Raw genomic sequence first — 13,871 nt, forward strand, 5'->3', positions numbered from 1 at the left:
AAATTAGTAAGTAATCTAGCTAGAAAATGAGTTAGATTTTCTTTTGTTTAATGGCTGGTAAAATAAGCTGTGCTGAAGGGAATGTATATTCCTGTTTTTGTGTCTTTTTGTAACTTAAGGTTTTGCCTAGAGGGATTCTCTATGTTTTGAATCTGATTAACCTGTAAGGTATTTACCATCCTGATTTTACAGAGGTGATTGTTTTACCTTTTCTTTAATTAAAATTCTTCTTTTAAGAACCTGATTGATTTTTCATTGTTCTTAAGATCCAAGGGTTTGAATCTGTGCTCACCTGGGCCAATTGGTGAGGATTATTGTCGAGCCTTCCCCAGGAAAGGGGGTGTAGGGCTTGGGGGGATATTTTGGGGGAAGACGTCTCCAACTGGTCTCTTTCCCTGTTCTTTGTTTAACACGCTTGATGGTGGCAGCATATTGTTCAAGGACAAGGCAAAGTTTGTACCTTGGGGAAGTTTTTAACCTAAGCAGGTAAGAATAAGCTTTGGGGGTCTTTCATGCAGGTCCCCACATCTGTACCCTAGAGTTCAGAGTGGGGAAGGAACCTTGACAGGGCCATTTAGGGATCTGGGGCAAAAACTGGGGATTGGTCCTGCTCTGAGCAGGGGGTTGGACTAGATGACCTCCTGAGGTTCCTTCCAACCCTGATATTCTATGATACAGCATATCTGTTCTAGGAAGTCTTGGTTCCAACCCCAAGTGATAGAGATCCTCCACATCCATCAGTAAGTTGCTACAATGGTAAATCACCATCACCTTATTTCTAGCCTGAATTTATCTAGCTTCACCTTGAGGACTTTGCCTTTATCTGGTAGAATCAAGAGCCTTCTCCTATGTGAAATCGCCTCCCCATGTAGGATCGTGATCAAGTCATGCAGGGACCATTTGACTGGCTAGCTTGACCCTTCTGCCAAGCAGAGGCTGGAGAATTCACCCTATGACTCCTGCATCGAGCCGCAACATCTGGCTGAGTTCGAGCATCGTTTCCGTGTGCCTGGAATGTGCCTCTGTACGACAACATTTGTGCTTATTTCTGCAGAGCCAGCAAAACAGACACTGTCTGGGGCTCCCTCCGGTGGCTCTGTAATAAACCCCCTTTGCAGAGATTACCTATGCTAAAAGGTACGTATTGTTACTGTGGCCACTGAAAGTATATATATTTTCGAAGCTACGTTGTGTCAGCCACCGCAGCCATTCATCAAGGGGCCCCCAACAAATCACCAGATTGGCTTAAAAATAATAATAAATGTTGGGTTCTTTTCACTGGCCGCCTGGGTTGGGGGTATTTAGGAGTCACAATCTCAAGATCTTCCTTCTTCATCTCAAGACCTAGAAATGGACATTACTTTCTTAAATGGAAGCTGTGTTTCTCTTGTCATCTCAGGACTCCAGGAGCTGGGGCTTTCAGAAAAACACCAACTATCACAAGACTTGGCTAGGAAACGTTTTCCCTTTCACTCGGGATTTTAAAGCCAACACCATGTGCAACGGGGACCCTGATTCCTGCTTAAGGCCCAGAAGAGCTTCCACAATGCAAATGATCAATAGTAAACCGTATGCAGCGTTGAACCTAAGCTATTTGATCCTCTCTCTTTTGTTGTTTTTGGCACAGAGAAGCCATTTACCAAGCAGAACACCTAGTTTTACTGTCCGACTGTTATGTTCACAGCACATGTTAGTTAAAAACGTCAGGAACTCTTACTGGAACATTGCATCACCCTATTTGATTTCTTAAAATCCAGCACCTTAACACACCAGAAACCAAAACCAGAGAGAGACAAAGCAGGCTGCTCCCTAAGACAGTTAGGCCCCAGTTGTCCTGCCTTGCTCCAGCTCTTTGCAGATTGCTGACACCCAGATTCCATGCTTCCCTACAAAGTCCCCTAGGCTGCCAGCAGGACCAGGAAACCCGCTGAGGATTTAAGGTGATGCCTTACAATTTTAGTATAGGTTTCAACCCACCCCACCTACCAAATCAACCCTGCAGATTCTGATGTCTACAGCCATCTTGCCTATTAACATTTACACAGACACCTGCCTTTTATACAGCCATCCTGTATCAACTTTCACTCACGCTCCACCTATCTAAGGTACTTATCTGCCCCTGTTACCACAGTGTTTGAGCATCTTACACACTTTGATGTATTTATTCCCACAACCCCTGAGAGGCAGGGCAGGGCTGTTATCCCCACTGTAAAGATGGGAAACTGAGGCACAGAGAGGCTCAGCTCCTCAATGGCATCTGGCACCTAACTCCCATGGTCTAAATACCGTTCAGGTGACTTGCACAAACAGGGGATGTGGAATGCCATTTACAGTTGGACGCCCCGGGGGAGGGGAGAGGAGAAAAAGGGGATGTCGGGTCCTGTCCCCAGCAGATGATAGAGCCTGGGGTGGGGGAGTTGTAGAATGAACCCACCCCACATTCAGCCTGCAGTGGTGGCTCCTGTCCCCTGGGGCTGGCCTGGCTCCATGCTCAGGCCCTATTGGCTCTCACCACTGCACGCAGGCGGGTCACTCCCTCCCTTCATGATGACCAGGGATGCTCCACCCCATGCCTGACCCCGGTGCTGCTGGATCGGCTGCCCCAGGCTGGGCTGTGGCTGGCCAAAATGTGGTCAGGCCATGCCCAGGTAGCCCCCGGCTCTGCAGCCTACATGCCCAAGGTCACACAGGAAAGTCTACAGAAGAACCAAGCTTTCCCACATCCCAGGCTAGAGCCATCCTCCTTCTCTCAGAGCCCGCTCCCTCACTAGACTGCCCTCTCCCCCTGCACAACACCTCCCATCCCCCTGCACAGCACCCCCACCCCCAGCCTGAGGGGGGAGTCCCAATCCTAGCGTATCGGAACAGCATCAAACCAGCCCAGATTTAAAGGCAAATCTCGAGGACAATTTAGAGGCATGGGCATAGTCAAGGTTTCTGAAAGCTTTCCCGAGGGAGGGGAGTGTGGTCTAGGGGTTAGCTCAGAAGTTGGGAAGCCAGGACTCCTGGATTCTGTTCCTGGTTTTGAGGGTGGGAATGTCATCTAGTGGTTAGATCCGGGGTCTGGGAAGCCCGGATTCCTGGCTCTGGGAAGGCGGTGTGGTCCAGGGGATAGAGCAGGGCATAGGAAGTCAGGACACCTGGGTTCTATTCCCTGCTCTGCCACTGACTCACTGTACAGCTTCGGACAAGTCACTTCCTGCTCTGGGCACATTTCCCCTTCTGTAAAACAGGGATAATAAAACTTACCCACCCTCCACAGCGAGGGGTTGTAAATGGTGCAAGCCCGTGTCCTGCGACAGGGAGACAATCCCACCGCTGCCTAGAGCTCGCTGTGTAATCCCCATGGGCAGTGTGGCCTAATGAATAGAGCACTGGCCTGGGATTCAGGACTCCTGGGCTCTATTCCTGGCTCTTAGACAAGGCACTTCCCCTCTCTGGGCCTAGTTTCCCCTCCCACTCTTCCTATTTAGACAGAGCTCTCTGGGGCAGGGACTGTGTCTGTGCAATGCCTGGCACGACGGGGCCCCCATCTGAGCTAGGGCCACTAGGCACAACCATGACACTACTTCTCCCAGTGCCAACACCACAAAGCATCCCCAGTGAGCCCTCTCCTGCCTTGGCGCTCACGTCCCTCAGATGCCTACAGAAATGAATCCCTGCTCGTCCTTGCACGAGTGTAACGACCATGGGGCCGCACCGGCCCTGCTCATTCCATGGGGTGATGTTTGAAATACACAAGGGGATGGATGCCAGCTCTGGGGCCCATGCGCCAGCCTCCAGCTGCAGGGCCACCAATAGCACGGCATGGTGGTGCATGGACAGAGACACGTCTGCCCCCCGTGTCGAGAAGCTGGGGATTGAGATACGCTGTCCCACTCCAGCGCCATCCAGGATCTCAAAGCGTTTTGCAAACAAACTTCCATCCAGCACAGCAACCCCCTTGGAAGGCAAGAATTACAGCAGCCCCTGCTTGTCGAGCCCAGTCACCTCTACACCACTCTGCCAATGCACTTCATTCCTCACCCCCAGCCCCCTCTGCCACTCCAGCCCTGCGATCCCCCTCAGCTCTGCCAATGCACCTCGCCCCTGAACCCCAGCCCCCTCTGTTACCCCCGTGTGGGGATCCCCCTCAGCTCTGCCAAGGCACCTCGCCCCTGAACCCCAGCCCCCTCTGTTACCCCAGTGTGGGGATCCCCCTCAGCTCTGCCAAGGCACCTCGCCCCTGAACCCCAGCCCCCTCTGTTACCCCAGTGTGGGGATCCCCCTCAGCTCTGCCAAGGCACCTCGCCCCTGAACCCCAGCCCCCTCTGTTACCCCAGTGTGGGGATCCCCCTCAGCTCTGCCAAGGCACCTCGCCCCTGAACCCCAGCCCCCTCTGTTACCCCAGTGTGGGGATCCCCCTCAGCTCTGCCAAGGCACCTCGCCCCTGAACCCCAGCCCCCTCTGTTACCCCAGTGTGGGGATCCCCCTCAGCTCTGCCAAGGCACCTCGCCCCTGAACCCCAGCCCCCTCTGCCACTCCAGCCTTGGGATCCCCTCAGCTCTGCCAACACATTTTGCCCCGACCCCCAGCTAGTCCAGTCCTACCATTCCCATCCACGCACGCACAAAGCAATGCCAATGCCCTGCAACCCTAACCCTGACGCATGGGGCACGCAGCCTGCTATCCACTGAATGGTGTGAGATCGACGCGCCTGCCCTGTTGCTGTTGCCCTCTAGTGGCAATTCTACTTATAGTAGCTCTTAGTGCAACAGGAAGTGCCTTTGGAACTACACTACCCAGAATTCCTACCAGGATGGAGTGGGCATGTCAGAGAGCGAACTATAAAGCCTGATGGTACAGAGACCATGGAAATCTCTGACTCCCCTTCTGAAGGCAAGAACCCCAGAGCAAAGATCTGCTTCAAGCTGCAGCCCTGAGTCTGTGCTGGAGTCCTTGCAATCTGGGAAAAGACCAAGCTACAAATTTAATCCCCCTGCCTCATGGTGGGTGCAGGAAAATCACAGTAAAGGTCTCGGTGGCAGATCTATTTTAATGGCCTCTTACCCCCAAACCTCTTTACTATCCAGATGGGAACATGGCCTAGTGCTTGGAGCAGGGGACTTGCAATCAGGACTCCTGGGTTCCATTGCCATCTCTGCTCCCGTTCAGCACGTGACCTCAACATGCCTCTTCCCCCTTCCCAGCCTCCACGCCTGCTACCCCTTCCCCCATGAAATGGGGACAGTGATACTTTCTGAAGCAGATTAGCATCCGCCCCCCGCAGCCAGTCAGGGAGACAGACGTGCACCACCACCCCCCCAAAAAAGGTCACTTGTCTGCCCCTATCACTGCAACATGCACCCTGGACCCCGCCAGAACTAGGGGGACCTCTTGGGGAGAAATTCCCTCCAGAAGCACAATCAGGTTTGGGACCTTGCAACATCCAGGCAACGGGGCACGTGGCAGCTTGACCCCCTCAGCTGCCATGGACCCCACCCCACACCAGTGGTAGCCTGGAAACAGAATGGATGGGAGGGGAAGAAATGGATCCAACCGTGTGGAAATGGTCCCCTGGGGATCAGAAAGGGACCTCACCGCTCTCCTCTCCGACAGGCCACATTGTTTTAGGAAGGCTTTTCTCCTCCCTAAAGCGCTGCGATTGGCAACTGCCAGAGGCAAGAAACCAGAACCAAGAGGGACCTGAACTGGCCCAGCGTGGCAGGAGCTGGGGTATGAAGTTAGATGGTCACTGGGCCGATCCGGGGAGGCAGGGACCCCGGCCTAGATGGGCCCGGCGGGGAGTCTGATCCATAGTGGTAAGATCTGGGTTCCTCCATCTCCTTCAGCTGGGCCAAGACAGGACAGGCTCCCACCCGTCATTGCTCTCAGGGATTCCTTCTCTCTCCAAGCAGGGATGTGCCTGAGCGAGGGGGCTTGTTCTCCCTGCTCACGACCCTCCCGTCTGGGACACAGTCCTGGAGCTGAGGCATCAGATCGCCACCTCCAGCGCCACCTTCTAGATCAGCTGGGACGTGGCCAGGTCCTGGTGCCTGCGGACACCCACCCCCGCCCCTTTCCGAGCAGGAGGCTGGAGTAGTGGTGTGCAGTGCCCCCTGCTGGGCTCTGTCAGGGGCTGCAACCCATTCCCCTCAGCTTGCAAAGGGACACCAAGGTGAATGATCCAACTGGGATGGCTCATTCCCCCCTTCCCAAGCCTGGCCAAGAGATGGCTCTGCCGCACTCCCCTCCTGGAGAATGCTCTCAGGGACACCCCCTGGGCTGGACCCCTCCTGGTGCAGCTACAGCGGCTTTCCCCTCGAGTGACCTGGACTCCACGTGTCAGAACCGAGCAGCACACCTGAATGCTGGCAAGGGCTCTGGGTAAGGGATCCGGAGCATTCCCCCTCTTCCCCTGCAGATCCCATCTCTCCCCACCCCTAGTTGGACCCGACAGTCTTTGCCTCCAGCCCGCTGGTTCAAATCTAGCTCTGCTCGGAGGGCTGGCAGTTCCCTTCATGAAATGAGCTGGTGGGTTCTCAGACCAGCTCCCAGCACAGTCCCATCCCAAAGCGCGCAGCCCTCTTGGCTTGAATCGAACCCCTCTTGTTGGGGGCCTCAGCCGACAAGCCAAGCTTTCACAGGGGCTGAGGTGTATGGGGGGGTTACTTGTCCCTCCTGCTGCTCCCCTCCCTCCACCCCTCCCTGCTCTGGGCCTACCCAGCGGCCTCTGGGCCTGTCAAGCCAACACAGAAAGTGATGCGGAGTAGCAGTCACCCATGTAATGATGAGGATGTCCTCAGCAGGTGGGGGAGTCCTCTCCAGCAAAAGGGGACAGAAGCCGGGGGGGAGGAAGGGGACTAGGACACATCACCTCCCTTTCCCTCCCAGTTCTGGTGCCCAGCATCCCAGGGGCTAGAGGAGGGAGAAGTGGTTCTGTCTGAAGGAACATCCCTCCCTCTGCAGCAGCAGAGTAGGGGGTGGGGAATCTCGTGGGGGGCACCAATGGATGAGTGACGGGCAGATCCAGACCCAGAGGGGGATGGATGGAGAAGGGCTGGGATTAAACTAAGGGGGAGTCCACAGCTCTTCCTCCTCTCTCTGTCCCTGGCTTGGGGGGCAGCTCCCCCTTCTCTTTGACAGCTGCACTGAGAGCGCCCCCTGCTGTCTCACGTTGTGTTAGCCCCTGGATAGGGTCATTTCTGGGCATGGCTGCTTCTCCCCACTGGGAGCCCAGTCCCCATCTTTCAGATGGACAGAGCAAGGTCCTACTCGCTCCCACACCAGGCTTCCCTCTCTTTCAGCTCCCAGCTCCCACCCCCAGGGCCACCTGGCCCTCTGCATCCTCTAGGACATCCACCCGACCAGCACTGCCTCAGGGCAAGGAGGGAGACCTGGGTACGCAGAGGCGGCCAGAACAGCAGCTCCTCCAGGGTCTGTGTACCCAGCACAGATGGGCATGCAGTGGGGACCAGAGCGGGCACAAGCGTGTGCCGAGGCTGCCAGCCTCCACAGCCATATTGGCCTTTCAATCTCTCCCCCCCACATCCTGGAGTATCCATGTTGCTGGCGGTGTATTGGCACCTGGGGGAAGGGGGCATCTCACCAAAGGATCCAGCCGGGGAGGGGGGAATGGAGGACCCCACCAAGGATCTGAACACCAGCGGCTTGCAACACAACTCACCTCAGTTCCCCATCAGCACCGCCCTCCCGCCCCCAGGAAAATCAGGGTGAATAACTCAGATTGCATCCCCATCCCCTCCTCCCAGCTACCATATGAGCGTGTCCAGGGTCCTCCCCCAGACCCCAAAACAACCTGCCCAGGGTGGTGGGGGTGAACCCTCCCCCAGCAGTGATTGGAGCTCACCGAGGGGGAAGTGCGACCGCTCTGCTCTCATACACAAAACAGCCCCGGTACCAGGGGCCAGGCCTGGGGGTGGGGGGAGTCAGCCCTGCCCCCTGCATCCCTGCCCTGTGGGGGAGCGGGCCCTCAAGCTGTAGCTCGGCCCAGCAGCAATTGGAGCATGCACAGGACAAGCCCTGCCCCCCTCTTCCCCCATCCCCAGCACTGCCCCCCCCCATCCCTGCCCCTCTCCTCCATCCCCAGCACTGGCCCCCTCCCCCCATCCCTGCCCCTCTCCTCCATCCCCAGCACTGGCCCCCTCCCCCCATCCCTGCCCCTCTCCTCCATCCCCAGCACTGGCCCCCTCCCCCCATCCCTGCCCCTCTCCTCCATCCCCAGCACTGGCCCCCTCCCCCCATCCCTGCCCCTCTCCTCCATCCCCAGCACTGGCCCCCTCCCCCCATCCCTGCCCCTCTCCTCCATCCCCAGCACTGGCCCCCTCCCCCCATCCCTGCCCCTCTCCTCCATCCCCAGCACTGGCCCCCTCCCCCCATCCCTGCCCCTCTCCTCCATCCCCAGCACTGGCCCCCTCCCCCCATCCCTGCCCCTCTCCTCCATCCCCAGCACTGGGCCCCCCCCATCCCTGCCCCTCTCCTCCATCCCCAGCACTGGCCCCCTCCCCCCATCCCTGCCCCTCTCCTCCATCCCCAGCACTGGCCCCCTCCCCCCATCCCTGCCCCTCTCCTCCATCCCAGCACCGGGTTTCCCCCCATCCCTGCCCCGCTCCTCCATCCCCAGGACTGCCCCCCCCATCCCTGCCCCTCTCCTCCATCCCCAGCACTGGGCTCCCCCCCATCCCTGCCCCTCTCCTCCATCCCCAGCACTGGGCTCCCCCCCATCCCTGCCCCTCTCCTCCATCCCCAGCACTGCCCCCCCCCTCCATCCCCGCCCCTCTCCTCCATCCCCAGGACTGCCCCCCATCTCTGCCCCTCTCCTCCATCCCCAGCACTGGCCCCCCTCCATCCCTGCCCCTCTCCTCCATCCCCAGCACTGGGCCCCCCCTCCATCCCTGCCCCCCATCCTCCATCCCCAGCACTGGTCCCCCCTCCATCCCTGCCCCCCATCCTCCATCCCCAGCACTGGTCCCCCCTCCATCCCTGCCCCCCATCCTCAGCACCGGTCCCCCCCTCCATCCCTCTCCCCCATCCTCCATCCCCAGCACTGGTCCCCCCCTCCATCCCCGCCCCTCTCCTCCATCCCCAGCACTGGTCCCCCCCTCCATCCCTGCCCCCCATCCTCCATCCCCAGCACTGGGCCCCCCCTCCATCCCTGCCCCTCTCCTCCATCCCCAGCACTGGGCCCCCCCTCCATCCCTGCCCCTCTCCTCCATCCCCAGCACTGGGCCCCCCCCTCCATCCCTGCCCCCCATCCTCCATCCCCAGCACTGGGCCCCCCTCCATCCCTAGCACTGGTACCCCCCTCCATCCCTGCCCCCCTCCTCCATCCCCATCCCTGGGTGCCCCCCCCTCCATCCCTGCCCCCCTCCTCCATCCCCATCCCTGAGTGCCCCCCTCCTCCATACCCATCCCTCCTCCATCCCCATCCCTGGGTGCCCCCCCTCCATCCTTGCCCCCCTCCTCCATCCCCATCCCTGGGTGCCCCCCCCTCCATCCCTGCCCCCCTCCTCCATCCCCATCCCTGGGTGCCCCCCCCTCCATCCCAGCCCCCCTCCTCCATCCCCATCCCTGGGTGCCCCCCCCTCCATCCCAGCCCCCCTCCTCCATCCCCATCCCTGGGTGCCCCCCCTCCATCCCTGCTCCTCTCCTCCATCCCCATCCCTGCCCCCCCTCCCCATCCCCAGCACTGGCCCCCTCCCCCCATCCCTGCCCCCTCTCCTCCATCCCCAGCACTGGGCCCCCCCTCCATCCCTGCCCCTCTCCTCCATCCCCAGCACTGGGCCCCCCCTCCATCCTCCATCCCCAGCACTGGTCCCCCCCCTCCATCCCTGCCCCCGCTGCCGGCCCAGCCCCCTCACCTCTCAATCCTGATGGGGGGAGGCTCCCTCCTGGATTTTTCCTTCCACCCCGAAAATCCGGCAGCAGCGGCAACAAAGCAGCCGGCCTGGGCCGGGCTCCCCCGCCGGCTCCTGGCCAGGCCGGTGCCCAGCTGGCTAATTGCAGCGCGCCCCGGCCAGCGGCAGCAGCATCCCCAGCGCGCTCCGTGCCAGCCCCGGCTGGGCTCTGCCTCCCGCTCCCGGCCTCGCCCCGCGCCCCCGCCCCGCCGCCACCCCGGGGACAGACACGCCCTGAGCGGGGGGCCGGGAGCTGCGGGGCCGGGAGAGCGAGCGCCGGCCTCTTAAAGGCGAACGGAGCCTCTCGCCGAGTCACGGGCTGGCTCGACCCTCCGCGCTTATTGCTCCGCCTGCCGCCCTCCGGCCGGCCAGCCACGCCCCCAGCTAGCCACCCCGCCCCCCCGGCCAGCCAGCCCACCCCTCCGGCCAGCCAGCCCACCCCCCCAGCTAGCCATCCCGCCCCTCCGGCCGGCCAGCCACCCCCCCAGCTAGCCAGCCACCCCGCCCCTCCGGCCGGCCAGCCACCCCCCCAGCTAGCCACCCCGCCCCTCCGGCCGGCCAGCCACCCCCCCAGCCAGCCACCCCGCCCCTCCGGCCAGCCAGCCACCCCCCCAGCTAGCCAGCCACCCCGCCCCTCCGGCCGGCCAGCCACCCCCCCAGCCAGCCACCCCGCCCCTCCGGCCGGCCAGCCACCCCCCCAGCCAGCCACCCCGCCCCTCCGGCCGGCCAGCCACCCCCCCAGCTAGCCACCCCGCCCCTCCGGCCGGCCAGCCACCCCCCCAGCTAGCCACCCCGCCCCTCCGGCCGGCCAGCCACCCCCCCAGCTAGCCACCCCGCCCCCCCGGCCAGCCCACCCCTCCGGCCAGCCAGCCACCCCCCCAGCTAGCCAGCCACCCCGCCCCTCCGGCCGGCCAGCCACCCCCCCAGCTAGCCAGCCACCCCGCCCCTCCGGCCGGCCAGCCACCCCCCCAGCTAGCCAGCCACCCCGCCCCTCCGGCCGGCCAGCCACCCCCCCAGCTAGCCAGCCACCCCGCCCCTCCGGCCGGCCAGCCACCCCCCCAGCTAGCCAGCCACCCCCCCCGGCCGGTCACCCCGCCCCCCCGGCCGGTCACCCCGCCGCCCCGCCCCTCCGGCCAGCCAGCCACCCCCCCAGCTAGCCAGCCACCCCGCCCCTCCGGCCGGCCAGCCCGCCCGCCCCTCCGGCCGGCCGGCCGGCCGGCCCGCCCGCCCCTCCGGCCGGCCGGCCGGCCGGCCCGCCCGCCCCTCCGGCCGGCCGGCCGGCCGGCCCGCCCGCCCCTCCGGCCGGCCGGCCGGCCGGCCCGCCCGCCCCTCCGGCCGGCCGGCCGGCCCGCCCGCCCGCCCCTCCGGCCGGCCGGCCGGCCGGCCCGCCCCTCCGGCCGGCCCGCCCGCCCGCCCCTCCGGCCGGCCAGCCACCCCCCCAGCTAGCCAGCCCGCCCCCCCGGCCGGTCACCCCGCCCCCCCGGCCGGTCACCCCGCCCCCCCGGCCCTCCGGCCAGCCAGCCACCCCCCCAGCTAGCCAGCCACCCCGCCCCTCCGGCCGGCCAGCCCGCCCGCCCCTCCGGCCGGCCGGCCAGCCCGCCCGCCCCTCCGGCCGGCCGGCCAGCCCGCCCGCCCCTCCGGCCGGCCACCCCGCCCGCCCCTCCGGCCGGCCACCCCGCCCCTCCGGCCGGCCAGCCACCCCCCCGGCCGGCCAGCCACCCCGCCCCTCCGGCCGGCCAGCCACCCCCCCGGCCAGCCACCCCGCCCCTCCGGCCGGCCAGCCACCCTCCCGGCCAGCCAGCCAGCCACCCTCCCGGCCAGCCAGCCCGCCCCTCCGGCCGGCCACCCCGCCCCTCCGGCCGGCCAGCCACCCCCCCAGCTAGCCACCCCGCCTCGCCAGCCAGCCAGCCACCCCCCCAGCTGGCCACCCCGCCCCTCCGGCCGGCCAGCCACCCCCCCAGCTAGCCAGCCACCCCGCCCCTCCGGCCGGCCGGCCGGCCGGCCACCCCCCCAGCTAGCCAGCCACCCCGCCCCTCCGGCCGGCCGGCCGGCCACCCCCCCAGCTAGCCAGCCACCCCGCCCCTCCGGCCGGCCGGCCGGCCACCCCCCCAGCTAGCCAGCCACCCCGCCCCTCCGGCCGGCCGGCCACCCCCCCAGCTAGCCAGCCACCCCGCCCCTCCGGCCGGCCGGCCACCCCCCCAGCTAGCCACCCCGCCTCGCCAGCCAGCCAGCCACCCCCCCAGCCAGCCAGCCCGCCTCGCCAGCCAGCCACCCCCCCAGCTAGCCACCCCACCCCTCCGGCCAGCCAGCCAGCCACTCCCCCCCCAGCTAGCCAACCCCCCCGCAGCTAGCCATCCTGCCCCTCCGGCAAGCCAGCCAGCCCCCCAACTAGCCACCCCACCTCACCAGCCAGCCAGCCACCCCCCCAGCTAGCCACCCTGCCTCTCTGGCCTATCAGCCACCCTGCCCCACCAGCCAGCCACCCACCCCCAGCCAGCCAACTAGCCACTGCTATGAAGAGCTAGCCACTCCCAGCCACCACCACCACCACCCCACCAACTAACCAGCCACCCCACAACTAGCCACTCCACCTCTCTGGCTAGCCAGCCACCTCCCCAGCTAGTCACCCCCATGCAGAGCTAGCCACCCCCATGCAAAGCTACTCACCTGGCCCCACCAGCTAGTCAGCCACCATCCCGGCCAGCTAGCTATCCACCCCCATGCAGAGCTAGCCAACTCACCCTGACAGCCACCCCACCCCCCGCATCAGCCAGCGACCCTGCCAGCTAGCCAGCCTGCCCTGCCCTGCCAGATAGCCTGTCACTCCCCCAGACAGACAGCCACCCTGCCCTGCCAGCTAGCCACCCTGCCCACTAGCCAGCTAGCCACTCCGCCACCCAGCGAGCCACCCCACTCCACCAGTCTGCCAGCCAGCTACCCCACCAGCTAGCCAGGCACCCCCATACAGAGCTAGCCAGCCAGCTATCCCCATGTACATCTATCTAGCCATTCACCTACACAGCTAGGTAGCCATCCTTCCATCCATCCTGTACCCAGCTAGCTAGCCATCCCCACAGCCAGCTAGCCAGCCCCATACAAAATTAATTAGCTAGCTATCCCCATGTACATGTCTCTCCATCCATCCCTATACACAGCCAGATAGCTATCCGTTCATCCATCCCTGTATACAGCTAGCTAGCCATCCCCATGTACAGTTAGCCATCCCCATACAGAACTAGTTAGCTCGCCATCCCCACGTGCATTCATTTATCCATCCTTCCATCCATTCGCAGACATAAGAACGGCCACACTGGGTCTCCATCTAGCCCCATATCCTGGCTTCCAACAGTGGTGGATGCCAGATGTTTCAGAGGGAGTGAGCAGAACATGGCAATTATCAAATGATCCATCCTGTTGTCCACCACCTGCTTCTGGCTGTCAGAGATTCGGGGTCACCCAGAGCATGGGGCAGCATCCCTGGCCATCTTGGCTAATAGCCATCGATGGACCGATCCTCCATCAACTTATCTAATTCTTTTTGAACCCAGTTATACTTTTAGCCTTCATGACATCCCTTGGCAATGAGTTCCGCAGGCTGTGTCATGTGAAGTAGTACTTTTTGTTTGTTTGAAACCTGCTGCCTATTCATTTAGCTGGGTGACCCCTGGTTCTTGTGTCATGTGAAGGGGTAAATAACCCTTCCCTTGTCACTTTTTCCACACCAGTCATGATTTGATAGACCTCCGTCATATCCCCCCGCATCATCTCTTTTCTAAACTGAGCATTTTCAGTCTTTTTAATCTCGCCTCATAGGGAGGCTATTCCATACCCCTCATCATGTTGGTTGCCCTTTTGGGTACGTTTCCCAATTCTAACGTCTATTTTGTGCAGTGGGGTGACCAGGACTTCACACGGTATTCAGGGTGTGGGCGTACGATGGGCTAAATAGAGGCACGATGATATTTTCTATCTATC

General features: G+C 62.7%; 1 protein-coding gene across 2 annotated transcripts in view; it reads right to left on the bottom strand.

Moving 5' to 3' along the window:
- Window positions 1–10,219, bottom strand: part of MAP3K12 (mitogen-activated protein kinase kinase kinase 12) — a 93,597-nt gene extending 83,378 nt beyond the window's left edge. The window contains exon 1 of one of the 2 annotated variants that reach the window (XM_073318560.2): window positions 9,861–10,219. The gene's annotated coding sequence lies outside the window, so the exon portion shown is untranslated. The remainder of the gene's footprint in view (window positions 1–9,860) is intronic. The other variant, XM_073318556.2, reaches the window with a different exon arrangement.
- Window positions 10,220–13,871: the final 3,652 nt, after the last annotated feature.

The sequence above is a fragment of the Lepidochelys kempii genome, chromosome 20, assembly GCF_965140285.1.
Source record: "Lepidochelys kempii isolate rLepKem1 chromosome 20, rLepKem1.hap1, whole genome shotgun sequence".
Lineage (NCBI taxonomy): Eukaryota > Metazoa > Chordata > Testudines > Cheloniidae > Lepidochelys > Lepidochelys kempii.